Source organism: Leptopilina boulardi, unplaced genomic scaffold (assembly GCF_019393585.1).
Source record: "Leptopilina boulardi isolate dan_hultmark-lab unplaced genomic scaffold, ZJU_Lbou_2.1 LbouV2_364, whole genome shotgun sequence".
Classification (NCBI taxonomy): domain Eukaryota; kingdom Metazoa; phylum Arthropoda; class Insecta; order Hymenoptera; family Figitidae; genus Leptopilina; species Leptopilina boulardi.
In genome coordinates, this window is record NW_026137934.1 from 301650 (window position 1) to 321013 (window position 19364).

The 19364-nt window shown below is 29.2% G+C and overlaps 1 long non-coding RNA gene across 1 annotated transcript in view; it reads right to left on the reverse strand.

The window, feature by feature from the left end:
• The window catches only part of LOC127286903 (uncharacterized), a 342205-nt gene that overhangs the window by 289140 nt on the left and 33701 nt on the right, over positions 1 to 19364 (reverse strand). Inside the window, exons 4-7 of the long non-coding RNA XR_007843811.1 lie at positions 13052 to 13126; positions 11412 to 11496; positions 10773 to 10861; positions 9794 to 10550 (exon numbers count right to left, since the gene is read on the reverse strand). This is a non-coding gene — a long non-coding RNA (uncharacterized LOC127286903). The remainder of the gene's footprint in view (positions 1 to 9793; positions 10551 to 10772; positions 10862 to 11411; positions 11497 to 13051; positions 13127 to 19364) is intronic.

A 19364-nucleotide genomic window follows, 5' to 3' on the forward strand; every position in this document is an offset into this window, starting at 1 on the left:
TTTGAGAAGATTGAATTAGGAGAACTGTACGTATGTATCAGTATAGAAAATTGAAGGTTTATATAGATATTTATAGAGTTGCCTCCTATATGGATATTATTATATGCGCGTTCTATAAGAAAGAATAAAATTAAGATATTTTCACACGCTTATAAACATAAACTACAATTCTGAAAAAGTCATTCTCACTTCCTTATCGTTTTCAAGTTTAAAATTATTTCTTTCACGCGATGGTATTGAACGCCTTGGGGGAGCAAACTTGATTGGCTGATTGCAGCTTTCCACCTCAATGTTAAGTGTTGTTTGTGCTACTGGCTACAAGCAAAATTACAACAACAAAAAATAGAGAAAACAAGTGTGAAAATCCACAATGAAAAATGAGCCATAAGAATTTCATTTTCATAAAATCAATCAGAAATCGACACGCCAGAGGCTGTGTGTGTGCGAGTATATATTTGGCGAATCATTTTTTAAAAAAAGCAAAGACTATTGAATTATTTTTTCTTTAAACAAAACAAAATACATTTTTTCTTGAAAAATGTCAATGAAAACCTAAATTTGAATTTAATCATTTAATAAAATAGAATCATTTATATTTTAGAAATACTGAAAAATATATCTCAAGAAAAAATCAAAGCTAAAAAAAAGAAATTTTTTAATATTTTCACTCCTCTTTCACTTTGTTTTTTTTTTGAATAAAGACACTGGAGTTACATAATAAAATTTCCCATATAAATATAAGAATGGAATTCGCAGAGGATGTATACTCAAAGGAAAACATATTTTGAAAAAAAGAGAAGAAGATTATTATATACGTTTATATATACATATACATAAGTCCAGGGGTAAGAACAAAGGAGCAACCGCTGCAATAGCATGGATAGGAAATTAAAATAAACGGCTACAAGAAAGCGAGTCTAAGTATTATATAGTGTTCTGCACGAGAATTTTATTGTATTATTTAAGTCTTTTCGCGCCCATAGATGGTAAACGCGCGCGGTTTACGGGCGCAAAACCGATCTGAACCATACGAATCGACAGTAATTCGCTATAGAGAGATGCTTCTTAAAGCCGCGCACAATAAAAAAAACTTGTGTGCCAATGAAAAGAACTCAAGGTTACAATATATATTGTCCCGATAATTGCAAATGCCCGTCGTCGTCCCCACGTCTTCGAATTTGTCCCAAAAAAACAAGAAGATAAAAAAAAAAAATTAAAATCGAATCCTAACCCATTTAGTGGCACATTTTTTTTTAATAAAACAAAATTTGCTTCACTATTAAAAACTTTAATTTCCACAGTTAAAGAAATATTACACTAAAGAAAGAATATTGTAAATTTAAGAATAAAATCGACACTGAAAAAAAAATTTATTTGATTCAAATACTCGATTACTTGACTAAATATTTACTTGAACCAAGTAATTTTTATTTGAATTAAATAAATTATATTTGAACCAATAATTTTTGTATTTGAAATAAATACCATTTAATTGCTTCAAATAATAATTATATTAATACAAATAAATATTAATTTGATAATAGTTAAGTAATTGATTATTTGAATCAAATACATTTTTTTAGTATATTTAAAAATATAATACACCTGAAGTTTAATACAATATTCTATATTTTTTATTTATATTATTATTCTTGTTATATTTTATTTTAATACTTATTTTTGGAATATTATTCTTATTTTGAGGATATTGTATTCCAACTGCAATAACAAAATACACAAATTTGTTTATACATGGATTATAATTTTAAATCGAAGCCAAAATTATGTTCTTAAATTTAAAATAACTTTTTATTGAAATATACGCACCAAGAGAAATGTTTTATTTGATCCAAATCAAATAAAAATTTATTTGAATCAAATAAATATTTAAGCTGTGATATTTAAGCTTAATATTAGGCTGTGAGAGACAAATATATCATTTCTCTGGGTGTACGTAATCATTTATAATTGAAAAGTCAACCAAAAGAAACGAATTAAAAAATTTGTAAAGAACAATGTTTTGAGTTTATATAGAGATTTGAGTATATCTACAATCACTCAAAACATGATTGTATCAAAGATGAAAATAAAGTCTATTCTCGGTCGGTTAAGATGAAAGTCCAGCATCCTGGGGCGTTCCACGCCTTGTTAGACAATTCTGAGCCTTTTGGCACCCTTTAAGAAAAGATCATTTGTTACGAGGATTTCTCGCCTATTGTAAAGAAAGATACCTACTGTCTTAAATATACAGACACCTGCACACTATTTGTACTTTTGAAAAAAATCCCAGAGATTTAGAAGAAATTATGCAAAAAATATTGAATTTTATAAATAGAAATAATTTTACATTGAGAGAAAAATATCGTTTTTAATTTTTATTATATATCCTTTTAAATGAAGTAAATTTTATTTTCCCTATTTTCACAAAATAAAATTTAATTTAAATAAGATTTTCAACAATATAAAACTCGCACCTGCGACTGATAATATAAATGGAAATACCGTGACGACGCTTCAATTAAAACAACTGTCAGATATATTTCTCTTCCATTAATGAAAACGATCAAGATGATGGTCCACGTTGAATTGTGACGAGACTCGGGATGCTCATAAAATAATAATTACAAGGGAGAAGAATCGAGAGAGAAAGAGAAGGAATATCCCAAACCATAACACACGATATATCGAGTGGCTTTTCGGCCAATATAATATACCGTTGCTATATATATATACAATACTCATGAATGAACATGTGGCATAGAGACATTTTATAGAGAGAGAAATGATATGGGGTGAAAGAGGGGGAGGAAAAATGGTGATTTTTCTAACCCCTCGGATTCGGCCAGAACGCATAGGAAAACTTTTGCTCGCGGCAAAAACGCGCAACGTGAATCAGTACCCAAGGTGACCGTAAATCTGTCCCCCTAGAACCATCATGCAGCCATAGTATAAGCCCCATTGGAAGGCTCATAACACCCGCGGACAAGTGTTATGGTATGGCTTATAAGTGAATGCCACCCTCTAATCGGAAAATACGAGCGCGATTGTCGCGAGGGGCTCAAAGCTTTTTGGTTTTTGCTCTTTCTCTCTCTCTCTCTCTTTCCTCCAATGTGTAGAGAGCTACACACTATAACCCCATCCGCCTATAGCCACAATTCCACACCCCCCCCCCCCAACCCACAATCCCTTTTCTCCTTTATTTTTTATTACTGTTTCTTCTCTTCCGCTTTTATGACCGAATTTGTAACTTTAAATTGGTCGACACCCCTGTCGTGTCACGAGACACGGAATTTAACCTTCTTTTCATTAACGCTTTTCAACAAACGGAAATATAACTTACTATATACAGATAAAAAAAAGAACTGAATTTATATAGATAAAAGAGACAAAAATTAGTTAATTATTTTTTGAACATTTATTCTTGTTATTATTGTAATTTTTTTTATTATTATTATTATTTTAATTTTTATTATTTGTTATTTGTATTTGATAAAATTATAAGTTGCATAGAGAAATAATTTTCCTAAGATTTATTAAATTCAGTAACAGTAGAAAGAGACGGTTATAGTCAGACAAAGCAGTGTTATAACAATTTTATGTAATTTTTACTATATATTAATAAATCAGTGGTAAAAGTCAGTTGCAGTCAGACTGTCAAACACTTGAATTTTAGTATTAGTGATAAAATACAATAACAGTCAAACGAAATGTTTTAAATTCTTGTTTTGATTTTAGTATAGTAAATGCAAGTTGTAGTCAGATACAATTTAAAATAATTTATATTAGTAGTTAAAGTCATTTCTAGTCAGACAGAAATTAAAATCATTGTTATTTTTGAACAGTACTTAAAGTCAGTTCTATTCAGACAAAACTTAACATCATTGTAATTTTTCATCAGTAATTAAAGTCAATGGTAAAAGAAAATATCAGTCAGACAAAATGTTTTAAATTTTTGTAAATTTGGTTTTAGTACACTGAAAAAAGGGTTTGGTATTGACAACCAAACGTTTGGTTGGTATTTAAGCAACTAAAATTTTTTGGTTGAATCAACAAAATTTTGAATGTTCCAATCAAACTTTAGTTAGCACAACAAAAATCATTTTTTCTAATTTTGGTTGTGTCAAATTTTGATTGGGACAATTAAAATTTTGTTGATTCAACAAAAAAATTTTCGTTGCTTAAATACTAACCAAACGTTTGGTTGTCAATACCTAACTCTTTTTTCAGTGTAATAAATGTCAGTTGTAGTCAGACACAATTTAAAATCATTGTATTTTTTTTATCAGTACCTAGTTAAAATCATTTCTAGCCAAGTTAAAATTAAACTTATTGTAATTTTTAACAGTAGTTAAATTCTAGTCAGACATAATTTTAAATCATTGTAATTTTCAACAGTAGTTAAAGTATTTTTTAATCAAACAAAGTTTAAATTCATTGTAATTCTTTATCAGCTTTTAAAGTCAGTGGTAAAAGACAACATCAGTCAGACAAATAGTAATTAATTCGTGTTTTAGGTTAGCAGTAAATATCAGTTGTAGTCAGACACAATTTAAAATCATTCTAATTTTTTAACAGTGGTCAAAGTCATTTCTAGTCAGACAAAATTTCAAATTACTGTAATTTTTAGCAGTAGTTAAAGTCAGTTCTAGTCAGATAAAATTTAAAATTATTTTAATTAAATTTTGTAAGGTTTAATAAATATTTGTAATGTTTTATCATACAGAACATATATAATTATTTCGTGTATTTTAAATATCTGTAGTAAAAGTCATCAAAGTATGAGTCAGACAATGCATTTTTAATTCGTGTATATTTTATATCAGTAGTAAAAGACAGTAGAAGTACTAAAAGTTGTAAAAGTCAGAGGTTTCAAATTCTTGTAATTTATATTTTCAGAAAAAGGACAATTTAGACTTGACAAATTCTTGTAAATTTTGTATCAGTAGTAAAAGTCAGTTTAAGTCAGACGTTTGTGTAATTTTTGTTAATAATGTAATTGTAATTGTAATTCTTGTCAATATATATCGTTAGTAAGTTGCAGTCGTTTCAAATTTAGTAATTTATTCACAAGTAGTAAAGTTCAATAGTAGTCAGACAGGTTTTAAATTCTCGTTTTTTCTTGTTTAAAATAGTTACAAACGCCACCCATTTATAATTTTTGTATCTGTAGTAAAAGACAGTTTTTTGTTAGTTTTTAATTCCTATTAATTTAATATTAGTAGTAAAAGTCATTTATAGTCAGACATTTCAAATTCTCGTAATTTATGTATCAGTAATGAAAGTCAGAAGTAATTGTACTTTTTAAATTCTTGTGATTTTATTCTCTTAAAACGGATTAAATTCTTGCTTCTTATAAATTCAATAAATTTGAAATCAGTAGTAAAAGTCAGTTTTAATCAAACGTCTTTTAGTATTAGTAGTAAAATCCCATTTAAGTCAGAAAAATATGTTAATTCTTGTATGTGTGAAAAACACATATTTTCCAATCACTGTATAAAACTACAAAATATATTTTTCTCGAAAAAAAAGTATTTTATATGATTTTATGTTAACTGTCATTATGTAATGAAGAAAAATTTATTTTTTCCACTGTAACTAGATGCAAAGATGTTATGTGTTGTGTGTGGGTGGAAAATTAGCAGCGATATCGCACGAGAGACTATTTCAAAGTGAGGCTTAGCACCCTCGTGTTCCAAGCATCCAGTAAGCTCGTTGGGGTGATTTGCTAAGCCTGCTAACAAATAGAACGATAGATGGCGACGTTTCAGCCCCTGGGCTGCTTCATTGCCACCCCCTCCCTCTTCCCCATAAAACCGATACCAGTCACCCTGTACATATAGAGGAGGACGAATTACACGCGGATCACGGACCAGGTCTTTGACTTTCGATTTGCCACACTCCAAAAACCTATTACCGCAACGATCACTAACCCACCACAGAAGAGAGAGAGAGATGTGCTACCAATTTATTCTTTTTGCATCGTACACACGTTCTTTAATTTACCAATATAACTGGGGGGGGGAGTATACTAATTCATTGTCAAGTCTATATATATTGCCTTTAATCAAAGAAAATTTTTTTCTAATTATATCTTGTTGTGAAATATTTTTATTTTTAGAGGAAAATTAATAAAAAAGTAAAAATAAAATATGTTCCAATTTTTTTTTTTTTTGTATTTAAACAGTGTTGTGATATTTTTTCTCAATGTATATTATGGATAAATTGTCAACGAAAAGTTTTGTCAAAGAAATCCCTAGAGGCTATATACATAACTAAAGAGAAGTGATTGACGTGCACGGTAATGGAATACGAATAGTGCGCTGTAATTCAAAGTGGGCCTTAATCGCGCCAAGTTTATATTTTTTATTATTTTTAAGCAGCGTCTTGTTACCGGCTTCTAGCATCGTAATTGGCCAAGAGGCCATTACGGACACGCGAACCTTGCAAAACACGGCGGATCTTTTTCTATATACATGTATATACACTATATTCCTTTTGAATGTATACGTGTAAAACAATAATAATGACAATAACACCGAACGATAAAAGCACCGACCTAAGAGACTAAGTGATATCACACTTTAAAAAAGAAAATAGACCAAGAAATAAAATTTATAAAGAAAAAAAAAAGAACTAGAAAGATAAGAAAAATATTCTCACAACATATAATTATTCCCACGTTTCTTTTTTAATAATTAGTTCACGCAAAGCTCACAATGAAAAAAAAATATCTATCTACAAATTGTAATTTTTAAAAACCCAAATGAAAATATTGTAGTTTCAATCAAAATATTATCTATTTAAAAACACAATTTTTAATTAATTATACTTATACAATTAATTACAGTTAATTTATATAATTATTTTGTATTATTGTGTACACTTGTATTATTTTTTTTTTCTTTTAACGAGTAAACTATGTCTTTCAAACGAAATATCGTTGAAAGAAACAAAAAAATAATTTGATATATTTCTTAATGAAATCATTGAATTGAAGTTTTTAAAAAAAAGTATGTACTGTGGGTTTCAGGCTGAAAACAAAAACGCAGGTCGAAAGCCTAGTACAATAACTCAAACCAATTAGCCGTGATACGGTCATATAGTCGTTGGCAATTAGCGACGGAATTAATTAGTCTATTATCTCGTGACTTCGTCAAGCGAGACGGAGTCCGGGAAGTCGAGTGTACCAAGAAGATTAAAGCAACCGAAACGATTCTGAAGCTTATTTTTTTTTTTTTTGTTTAAGCATAAGCATTGATAATTCAAAAAAAAAAAAAAAAAAAAAAAAAACATAAATATTGATTATCCAAAAATAACAAAATTCATAACAAGAATTACAAAATAAACAAAATAATAAAATATTAATAAAAAAAAATAAAAAAAATAATAACAATTAAATAATAGTAAAATAATAATAAAAATAATAATAAATAATAATAAAAAATAGGAATAATATAATAACAAAAAAAAATAGTAATAACAATAAAATAATAACGCGAAACAATTAATATTAATCGAAATGCTATTAATAAGGTTCCAATGATTAATGACAAAACTTGATTATTATCATTTTCTCTCGAGAAGGAAAAATAGCAATTACCGATTAAGCAGATTCGTTGGAGGAAACACAGGTTGTGAAAATCCCTGAGGATTCTGAGAAGAAGGGGGTGAAAACAAGAGTTGGGGTGTAGTGTCCCTTTTCATGGTGGTTTCCTCATAAATAAAAATAACCATCGCCAACCCTCGGGAATACGTATACGCAATATCGCGCGTTCGTGTCTTTTCCAACACGGCACTGGGAATCAGAAAGAATCGTCTTTTTTTTTCTCTCTCTCTCTTTTTTGTCAACCCATCGTGTTCCTTGTTTCTCTTATATTGTCACGTGAAAATGTCACAAGTGTCGTCATCGTCGAACGAATACAAAGAGACTTTTCAGTTTTACTTTCGCGATCAACATCAAATTTGTTTTTTTCTTTCTTTCTTTTTTTCTTATTTTATATTCATCGTTGCAAGCATTATGAATTTTAATGGCATCAAATAAAAAATTATACAACAAACTATTTTTCAAATTTTTGTATATAAATATAAAATTTTATAAAAAGAATCGAATGCTACAATTCTAAAAGAAAATAACCAATGAATATGATACGAGAAAAATATAAAAATAATTATTAAATGAAAAAAAAAAAAGAAACAAAGATTATTATGAAAAAGAATTTAGTTTACATTCGTGCATATGGTGGAGTAACTGATAACCAAAAGGGGGCATAGGTCGAAAGAGGGTGACTGTTGGTCGGTTATGGGACCCATGGGAATTTTGCCCGCGGGCTACTATATAGATACGCACTGGTTTACCACCTATAACACTACGACTTCCTTCGAACTTCAAACATCAAGTTCATAGTATCCAATTATATACGATTCGAACTGATACGAAATTTACTTGTCTAAAATTTAATTACATTTCCTCAATATCCATCTATTGCTTCTATTTACAATAAAATTAATAAATTTTCTCAATTTCCCCCGAATTTGATAATCTAAAAAATTATATTTTTCAAAAATATTCTCCAAATTTCAATTATAGTGAGTATTCACTAATTCAAATGAGTATACAAATTTTTAGTAAAATATTACTATTTATTTAGTAATTCCTAATAATTAAATTTTATACGAGAAAATAGTTTATTCAAAAAGATATCCTAATATATATTTGAAATAAAACAATTTCTATAAAGAATATAGTTTTCTGATATTTATATATATAAAAAGAAAGAAAAAAAAATTGCGAGAAATTTGATGATAATCAAATTAAAAGAGCGAGTTAAATATAAAATGAGAAAAAAATCCATTTTTATATTTCTTTTTTAGTATACACTATTGCCACCTCCAATGACGTTAAATCACGATCTCATTTTATGAGCACGCGTAACAGGGACAGAAGTAGACGTCATCCTGAAAAGACCTTGTGATAACACTTCCCTTGGGACGTTTTCCTGCGCGACCATATGAGGGAATACTCTAGCGGTCAGTTACCGATATATATGTGTATACAGTATACAAGGAGAAAAGCCAAAACGAGGGAATTCGCTAACATCGCGAAAATATGTTTGGGATTTACTTCGCAGGGGTCGGAACTTTGATTTTACGAGCTCTATTGGTTGAGGGTTGAAGGGCTAAGGGATTTAAGATGAAACGCTCCTCCATTTTCTTTATATATACAAGAATACATATAAATGTACGTCGGTGCGTCAGCGATTCAACCGCAAGATTTCGGGCCCCCCTCAAAAAGATTGCGACATTTGACCCTCGACGTTCTTTGAATTAATAAAAGATTTACTGTAATTCTCTTATGAAAACAGGAATATCCATAAATATCTCAATAAAACTTATTTCTTGTTTTTTTTTTTTTTTTGAAAACAGATCATCAAACATGATTAAAAGTGAAAATGCCTCGAAAAAAGCAGAAAACAAGTTACTAACTAACGAAACTTTTTTCTATTGACTTATTTTACAGAAAAAAAAAACCGAATATATTTTTTTGCCTACTAAATGACTAATCAACTATTTCACACTAATAAATAAAATCTCAGTGCTGTAAAAATTTTACTGCAGTTGTCAGTAAAAATTTTACACGTTAATAAGTTTGTGAATATCTGTAGTATATTTAACAAAAGTGAAATTCAGGAATTCTAAAATAATTCAAAGAGTTTTCTAGGGTACGATCCTTTCAGTAATTTTTTTGTCAATTGTTTCTAATTTAAAAATTTGATGAATAGAAATAAACACTTACATTTCGAAAAAGAGGCACAAAGCGGTGATAAAACTCGAAACATCCAGGAGCAGACATCTTCATTCAAGGATGAATGAAATTGTAAGATGATGATGATGATGATGATGATGACGGTAATTGGATATTTCTATTTTGTTTAAAAATACAAAACATGATTATATTATAAATTGAAAAGATAATAAAAAAAATATTATTTCTCACCCCGATGATTCAACTGAAAAGAATAATCAATTAAACAAGCAATATTTAATACCACATATTGAGAAACAATAAAATCATTGGTACTCTACTTTATGCGACACTCACATAGGAATAACAAATTCACGATTTTCCTACCTATAACTATATTTAAAACGGAAAAATGTTAAACTCCTACAAAAAAAAAAGTAATTCCTATACCTAACCGCATATTTTAGAAAACCCAATTTTTTATAACCCTAACGCAGTGGATATGTGAGTGTGTTAATGAGAGTCCAATAATTATAATAGTAAATAATAATTCAATAATAAAAAACGACTCATCGGTCGGCGAATATCCCACGTTGGAACAAGGTTTGCATTTGTTCCTCCTTCCTCTTGTGGTCACTCTCGAAGATCTCTGCTTCTTGATTGCACTTCTGCGCAGATCGAGAGCGATGTTGCCAAGCAAAAAAAAAAAAATAAAATAAAAGACTATTTTTGGAAAATTTGACAACATGCTGGGACCGTTTTTCTTCGTCCACATCCTTCCTGTCCTTCATGTTGTTATTTGTATAGTCTGAAAAAATAAAAAAATACAATTATTTACAAAATATATATATATATATATATGTTACAATAAAACAAAAGCCTACTTTAAAAGAATAACAAATTCCCTTGAAAAAAATATAGTTTCAAACTAAAAGAAAATATATACTTTTTAATCCAAAAAAATATTTAACAGTAAAAATTTCGATTTCAATTTTTAATTTTATATAAAATTAACCACAAATAGACTTACAAAACTTCTTTTTCTTCTTATCAAAAAATACGATGACAGCATACATATCATTTCTTCAAACAGATGAATTTTCCCTCTGTACCAATTGCCTGAAACAATAAAATAATAAATAATTAGTAATTGTTTTTTTAAACTATTGATATTTCTAAAAAAGAATTTGAAATATATTCAAAAACTATTTCACTGTTATTGAATATTGTTAATACTTTTTGTGACTCGTCGCGAAGAAAGAAATCTTAGAATAACGAAAAATTATAGGTTACATATTTTGAAATTTTTAAGCGAACGTGCACGAAACTTTTAATCAAGCTAAAACTGCTGTTATACACATAACCTATAGTTTTCTTCTAAGGTCCCTTTCTTTGCGACGCGTCACGTATTATTATATAGTTATATGACTATATCCTAATATTTTAAACATGATTAAATCTTAATGAACCAAAAATTTTGAACGTTCAAATGAACGATTTTTTTTCACCCTATAAATTATTAAAAAATTATGATGGCAATGTAAAATAAAACAGTAAATTAAACAATTATTAAATTAAATAACTTCTTTTTAGATATTTAAAACAATATTAAATATAGATCATATTTTTAAAATACAAAAATCAAATCCAAAAAAATTAATCAACATACATTGAACCGCGACTCAGCAATACCAGATCTCCTCCAGGAGCTGCTCCGCAACAAACACCTCATCTTTCCCTCAAGAATCGAACGCCTGGAAATTGTAAAAAAAAAAGAAACAATTTTATATAATTCAATTATTTTTAAAATTGAACCTAATTTATTATCCCATTTACAAAAGGACAATAATTCAACAATGAATTAATCGACTTAAAAGCAAAAAAATGATGATTCTTTAAAAAAAAAAGCTACTCAATCATACATGTAACTACCAACCGGATGGTCACAACGAAAGAAATGTGACTCGTCAGTAGTCGATTGTAATATAGTTTGATTTTCGATGAAACAGGGTCCACGGGATAAGCAATTTCTATAGCGAACCAAATATATATATATATATAGGTGAGTCAATTTAAAAGGTTAATTCCCTGGTCGAAAGCGCGCATGAGAGAGAATCAGGAAGAAAAAAAATAAACGAATCGAGAGAGAGGGAGGGAGCCGAAATTAGGCTCGATGTTTTTTGCTTGGCCTTGTCGTTTCAGGGTAGCGTAATTCAAGCTTCTGCCCCCAAAAACCCACCCTCTTATTTCCCAGTATGCATCCGGCTCTCTACAATTTTCTCGCTCCACAGAAACGATATCCCCTCGCACTCACCATCCCTCTCTCGTCCTTCCAATTCCTCTTTACTAAAAGAGAGGCTCAGAGAGAGAGAGAGAGAGAGAGAGAGAGAGAGAGAGAGAGAGAGAGAGATGGCTTCAACTTCTGACTCAAAAGTAAACCAATTTCGTGGCTTGTTTAAAGCCGAAGGTGGATGCGCCGACGACGTCCCCCGAGTTATTTCGCGTAGGTAACGCGCCGTGAAATTACGATGATACGCGAATCAATGGACTCCAGTCCCTTTCCTCTATATATACACACACACACACACAAATATAGCTTTCCGGCAGTCCCGACGGAAAATACGATTTTTGAGGTTTCTACTTTACGAGATGAGTTGTTGAAAAGGGGTGAATTTTTTCCCGTTAATAAACTTCAATTCTGATTCAATTTATTATGTTTTCTTTTGCTACGATCAATTCATATTGATATAATAAATACAATTTAAAGCGAATCGAAATTTTAAATTTTGAACATTTACTCTCTAAATCTGAATTAGTAAAAATTTTAACTACTTTAAGTTAGTAATTTTTTTCTTTGGAATTAGTAAAATTTAATTAATAAATAGTGAAAAAAAAGGAACAAACTTTTTACTATCAAATTAGTAAAAATTTATCTAATTCAAAAGCAAAAAGTGAGTCACTAATTCAAATTAGTTAAAAAAAATTTTACTAATTCAAATTTAGAGAGTATTTAGCGGAATAAGAAATTATAAAAAATTTTAATTTAAAGCTGAATTAGTGAAAACTGAAAAGTGGCTAGACTAGTTTAAAGTATAGTAAAAATTTTCACTAATTTTTAGTCACTTTTTACTAAAACAGAAAACAAATTTTAAACTACTAAATCAAGTAATATTTTACTACTATTAGTAAAAATTCTTACTAATGTGAAGTAGTAGCTGGCTTTCTACTAATTCAAATTTAGAGAGTAAATCAAACTTTTGTCATATAACTAATAAAATTAAATGTTATATTTATATTAAAAATTCTTACCTATAGATATTTGATTTGAATGAATTCCCTCATGGTCATTTTCTCATGTTCGTTCTTGTTATATCATCAACGAACCTGAAAACATACATTATTTTCTTATTAGTTGTAATTTTTTTAAAATGAAAATTCTTATTTATTTCACAGAAAAAAACAAACTCCGACTTCGTTTACATTTTAAAATCTAAATCCGATTTTTTGACTCGAAATAAGTTTATCTCAATTTTTAAGCTTATAGAATTATCCTATAAAGGGCTAAAATTCATTCGAAATTCAGTTTCTCTTCGCAGGGTGGGTTAAAATTTAGATTTATATTTTAAATTAGTATTGAGGATGAAAAAATCAGAAGGCGATAAGAATTGAACATTTTTCTAATTCAACACAGGAAGTGAAATAGCATTTCAGTGTAAATACAATAAATAAATAAAAAAATGAATCAAATGTACCATATATATATATAAAAAAAAGTGAAAAGGATATTTCTTTTATATCGTCAAGTTCTCTCGTGAAGTCACACACACACACCCACACACAGGATATCACAAGTATCATTTTTCTCCAGAAAGAGATAATCGATATATATTTTTTCTCAATATAAAATATAAAAGCGTGGAGGGTGTCCAAAATGATATCTGCGGTAAAACGTGAGTCAACCTGACAAAACGGATATCGAATTTTCTTGAATGCGAGCTATACACGCGTTTTGGCGACGATTCATATATGACGATGACCCGATAGTCCTGATCAAACACATTAAGCTTCGTCTTCCGGCGGACGTTGAGCTAAGTGGACGCCATTGTTAGGGGGGTACAAAGTACCAAGAACTATTGTCACTTTCGCGCCTTATAACTATATGCATATACCAGCGTGAGTTTACAGAGGAAATGGGAAAGTCAAGTGCCTCTTCCGTATTCTATTCTCAACTACTTCTAGTCATTCTTTTTTTCCTTGTTGATTGACATATATACCAAAATATCATCTATCTTTACCATATTGTTAATAACATATATATATATATATATATATATTAGAATTTCTTTTTCAAATAAACCATTTCCTGTTAATAATTCCTTACAACTAAAAAAAAATCTTTCAAAATATTCCCTATATTCTATTTTTCTCTATAGTTCGATAAATAATAATTTATCACCTTCAATCATCGAATTACAAAGTTAATTTAACCATTATTTCTTTCATCGAATTGTCATTTAACCAAATTGATGTTTAACAGTATTTTATATTTTATTAATAATAATATAAATTAGTTTTGTTAACTGTCTCTTAACAAAATTTTTTTTACCGAATTCCATAAGAATAAAATACTATTAATTCGGATTAGTGACAATTCTGTTAAATGGAAATTCTAACAAAAGCTAATTCGGTCAAATGACAATTCGGCTAAATGATAATACGGATAAATAAATATTCCATGTAATGTAAATTCGGTTAAATGTCAATTATATATACTAAAAGGCAATACAATTAAATGCCATTTTGGATTAGTTACAATTCTGTTAAATGAAAATTCCGACCGAAATAAATTCGTTCGAATGACAATTCGGCTAAATGACACTTTGAATAAATAAAAATTCCATGTACTGTAAATTCGGTTAAATGGCAGTTCTACAAAAAGAAAATACTATTAAATATAGCAATTCGGATTAGTGACAATTCTGTTAAATGGAAATTCTAACAAAACTAATTCTGTCAAATGACAATTCGGCTAAATGATAATACGGATAAATAAATATTCCATGTAATGTAAATTCGGTTAAATGTCAATTATATATACTAAAAGGAAATACAATTAAATGGCAATTGGAATTAGTTACAATTCTGTTAAATGAAAATTCCGACCGAAACAAATTCGTTCGAATGACAATTCGGCTAAATGACACTTTGAATAAATAAAAATTCCATGTACTGTAAATTCGGTTAAATGGCAGTTCTACAAAAAGAAAATACTAATTAATATAGCAGTTCGGATTAGTGACAATTCTGTTAAATGGAAATTCTAACAAAAGCTAATTCTGTCAAATGACAATTCGGCTAAATGATAATACGGATAAATAAATATTCCATGTAATGTAAATTCGGTTAATTGTCAATTATATATACTAAAAGGAAATACAATTAAATGGCAATTTGGATTAGTTACAATTCTGTTAAATGAAAATTCCGACCGAAACAAATTCGGTCAAATGACAATTCGGCTAAATGACACTTTGAATAAATAAAAATTCCATGTACTGTAAATTCGGTTAAATGGCAGTTCTACAAAAAGAAAATACTATTAAATATAGCAATTCGGATTAGTGACAATTCTGTTAAATGGAAATTCTGATAAAAGCTAATTCCGTCTAATGACAATTAGGTTATATGACAGTTCAAATAAATAAAAATGTCATGTAATAAAATGCGGTTAAATGGCAATTGTACAAAAGGAGGTACTATTAAATGGCAATTGGAATTAGTTACAATTCTGTTAAATGAAAATTCCGACCGAAACAAATTCGTTCGAATGACAATTCGGCTAAATGACACTTTGAATAAATAAAAATTCCATGTACTGTAAATTCGGTTAAATGGCAGTTCTACAAAAAGAAAATACTATTAAATATAGCAATTCGGATTAGTGACAATTCTGTTAAATGGAAATTCTAATAAAAGCTAATTCCGTCTAATGACAATTAGGTTATATGACAGCTTAGATAAATAAAAATGTCATGTAATAAAATGCGGTTAAATGGCAATTGTACAAAAGGAGGTACTATTAAATGGCAATTGGAATTAGTTACAATTCTGTTAAATGAAAATTCCGACCGAAACAAATTCGTTCGAATGACAATTCGGCTAAATGACACTTTGAATAAATAAAAATTCCATGTACTGTAAATTCGGTTAAATGGCAGTTCTACAAAAAGAAAATACTATTAAATATAGCAATTAGTGACAATTCTGTTAAACGGAAATTCTGACAAAAGCTAATTCGGTCTAATGACAATTAGGTTATATGACAGTTCAGATAAATAAAAATGTCATTGTAATAAAATGCGGTTAAATGGCAATTGTACAAAATTAGGTACTATTAAATGGCAATTGGAATTGGTGAAAATTCTGTTAAATGGAAATTCGAACCGAAACAAATTCGGTCAAATGACAATTCGGATAAATAAAAATTCCATGTAAAGTAAATTCGGTTAAATGGAAATTCTACAAATAGAAAATATTATTGACACTTCGGATTAGTGCAAAAATTCTGTTAAATGCATGGAAATTCGGACAGACACAAATTCGGTTAAATGACAATTCGGATAAATAAAAATTCCATGTTCAGTAAATTCAGTGAAATGCTAGCAATTCTATATGAAAAAAAAAGTTCGGTTTAGTAACAATTCTGTTGATTGACAATTCGATTACATGAATTTGTGTCAATCAGAAATTCTGTCACAAATAAAGAATTTTGGATAAATTTTCCATCTCCCCTTGCACATTTATATTATTGACCAATACAAAAAATTGAAATTAACTACAAAGGACAAATTCAAGAATATTTTATTTCACTCATGATGATGAGAGAACTTTTGTTGTTTTGTATATTCATACATATACATATAAGAAAGCTAGTCACTTGTAATTACGTATTGAGACGTCAGAAGATGTTACAGGTAAAGAAAGAACACGTAAACCGTCCGCCATTTCTCTTCGTGTATATACGGTGCAGAGAACATATATATATATATATATATACCCCGTGTGTCTTTATCGCACTCGTGGGAAAACTGCGCCAGTAATATATCAAGCCACAATATTGTACGGAATATAGTCACTCGCTATCTTTCTTTGACTTGCAACAACTACCATAAAGTGTTCTTCGTCACACTCATGGGAGCCGCTACATTCAATGTCCCGGTCATATCTCAGTTGCGGGAGACACTTTAATGAAAAATCATACCGAGAATGCACGTTCCGTCGGGTATAACCTGATATTTCAACCGAATGAGATTTTAGACGGGAATAAATAAGAACGTGCGGGATGCGCCATGTTTTTCAAAGTCGATTGCCATTTTTTCTATTTTTATTTCCCAGTTGTAGAAAGATGGATATAATTTTTTCTTTTTTTTTTGTTAATTTGTGCAAAATTAACTCTGTTTTTTTTTTTATTATATATAAGGGATAAAAAAAAATTTGATGCAAAGAAAAATTAGTAGATAATCCCAATTATCAGGGGATTCAAGCTCAAGATGGGCGTGGATCAGAGAACATATTTCGTGATTCACGTGACTTATGGCAAGGAACGTCCCTTTCTATAACTCAACCCCATCAAAGGGCGACGATTATGTGAGGGAATTATCATAGAAATCCTCGTGTGTAACTCAGTCTCGAATAATTTCGCACGAGAATTAAGAAAAATGTATATATTATAATTTTTTCAATATAGAATTATAAATACAAAATTCTAAAATGAATTTAAAAGTGAAGTATTTATCGCATATATATTATATTTAATTGAAAGATATTTTTTTCAGAAAAATATCTTGTGTAAAATGTAGACTATATATGGCAAGAAGAAGGAATATAATTGAGATGGTTATAAAAGCTAAAAATGTGACGGCGATTTCAATCTAGCTTCAACTAACTTTAGCTCAGAGGGTAATTCTATTAGGCAGTGGCATAGCATCGTAAAGGGTTGAGAGTAGAGCACGGACACTTCGGCCATGGCACCATGGTTCTTGGGGGCTGTACAGCCCCCTGGGGCACCCTCACGCTAACTGGCTGCTCGACTATACCAGACCCTTTTACGACTTCAACTTAATTTATGTATCATCCGAGAGTTAAGTAATTTCTCCTACCGAATTACCTTTGGCGAGCAACTTTCTTCCTAGTATTTTCTTTAACTCGCCCTAAAACCTCTCAAATTTAATAGTGAAAAAAAGATGAGCAATACGATTTTATTACACTTTTAACAATTAATTTTGAAATTCTAAATTTTTTTCTAATTTCAAATATTTTAAAAACCATATGAAATTATTGATTTCTCCAATGAGCAATCTGAAAATTAATTTAAATGTAAAATAACAAAAATCCCTTTTAGCGTTTCGATAAATTTACCACCGATAATAAATTCTAATGCTTTATGACTTATTGCACAAAGTAATATAAACACATTTGAATGATTTTTGATATTTTTCCAAAAACGTCCAACAAATCAATAACTATATATAGATTGTATTTATAATTATTAATAAATCTAAGATTCATCTATGTAAATTGATGCTGCAAGGTATAAGAGAGAATGTTGTATTTAAAATTAATTTATAAATGATTTATTCATACTATTCTTTTTTTAATATGGTTATAATATTTATATAATAGTTGAATAAAAGCTATATGGTTGATATATCCTATTAGAGGTTATCCACGGACCTTATAGTTCGGGTAACTAATTAAAAGGCGCAAGAAACTTTAGCGTGAACCAGGAGGAAACGAGTTTAAATCTGTTTCATGCTAGTTTCCAGTGCGAGTACCTTAGTGGCTCCCTCGTGAATCGTTTCCAGCGTGACTGCACCCCCAGCACTTTATTACAAGTCTAATCTGTCTCAACGCGAAACCTTTGGCGCGGTAGATATTTAACCCTCACGCTTAATTGCAAACTTGCAACTTAAAGTATTTAAAACCACGACCCATTACGACCAACGCGAACCAAGTTATATATTTTCTTTCTTTGACATTTTTTTTATTTCAAAAAAAAAAAAATTCTATTCGTCTCTCGAATTTATCAAATTTTTATCTTTTCACTTATAGAATAATAAAAACTTCAAACGTGTTTAGTACACTGAAGAAAAAATTTATATGATTCAAATATAATCACTTAATTATTATCAAATAAATACTTTTTGTATAATTATTATATGGGTTAATTAAATTATTTAAGGAAAAAAGGAATTGGTTACAGATGCTAACTGATGTTTGCTATCAGATCTATTAAAATTAGTAACTACAGCTAAATTTTTTGACACAACAAAAAAGTTTGCTGTGATAAACAATAACAGTCTTACACTACAAAAAGAAGTATCTTATTTTAAGATGTTTTGGTAGCGTTTTTAAGACATTAAGACATTTTAAACATCTAAATGCTACCAAAACATCTTAAAATAAGATACTTCTTTTTGCAGTGTAATTTTTAAAAATTTACTGTTACAGCAAACTCTTTTGACCCCACAACAAATGTAAAAACGAATAAAGTAACTTTTACTACTTTAAAAGTAAAACCTGAACTGCCGCAGTTTCTCTCAATTTTTACTCCAGAAATAGT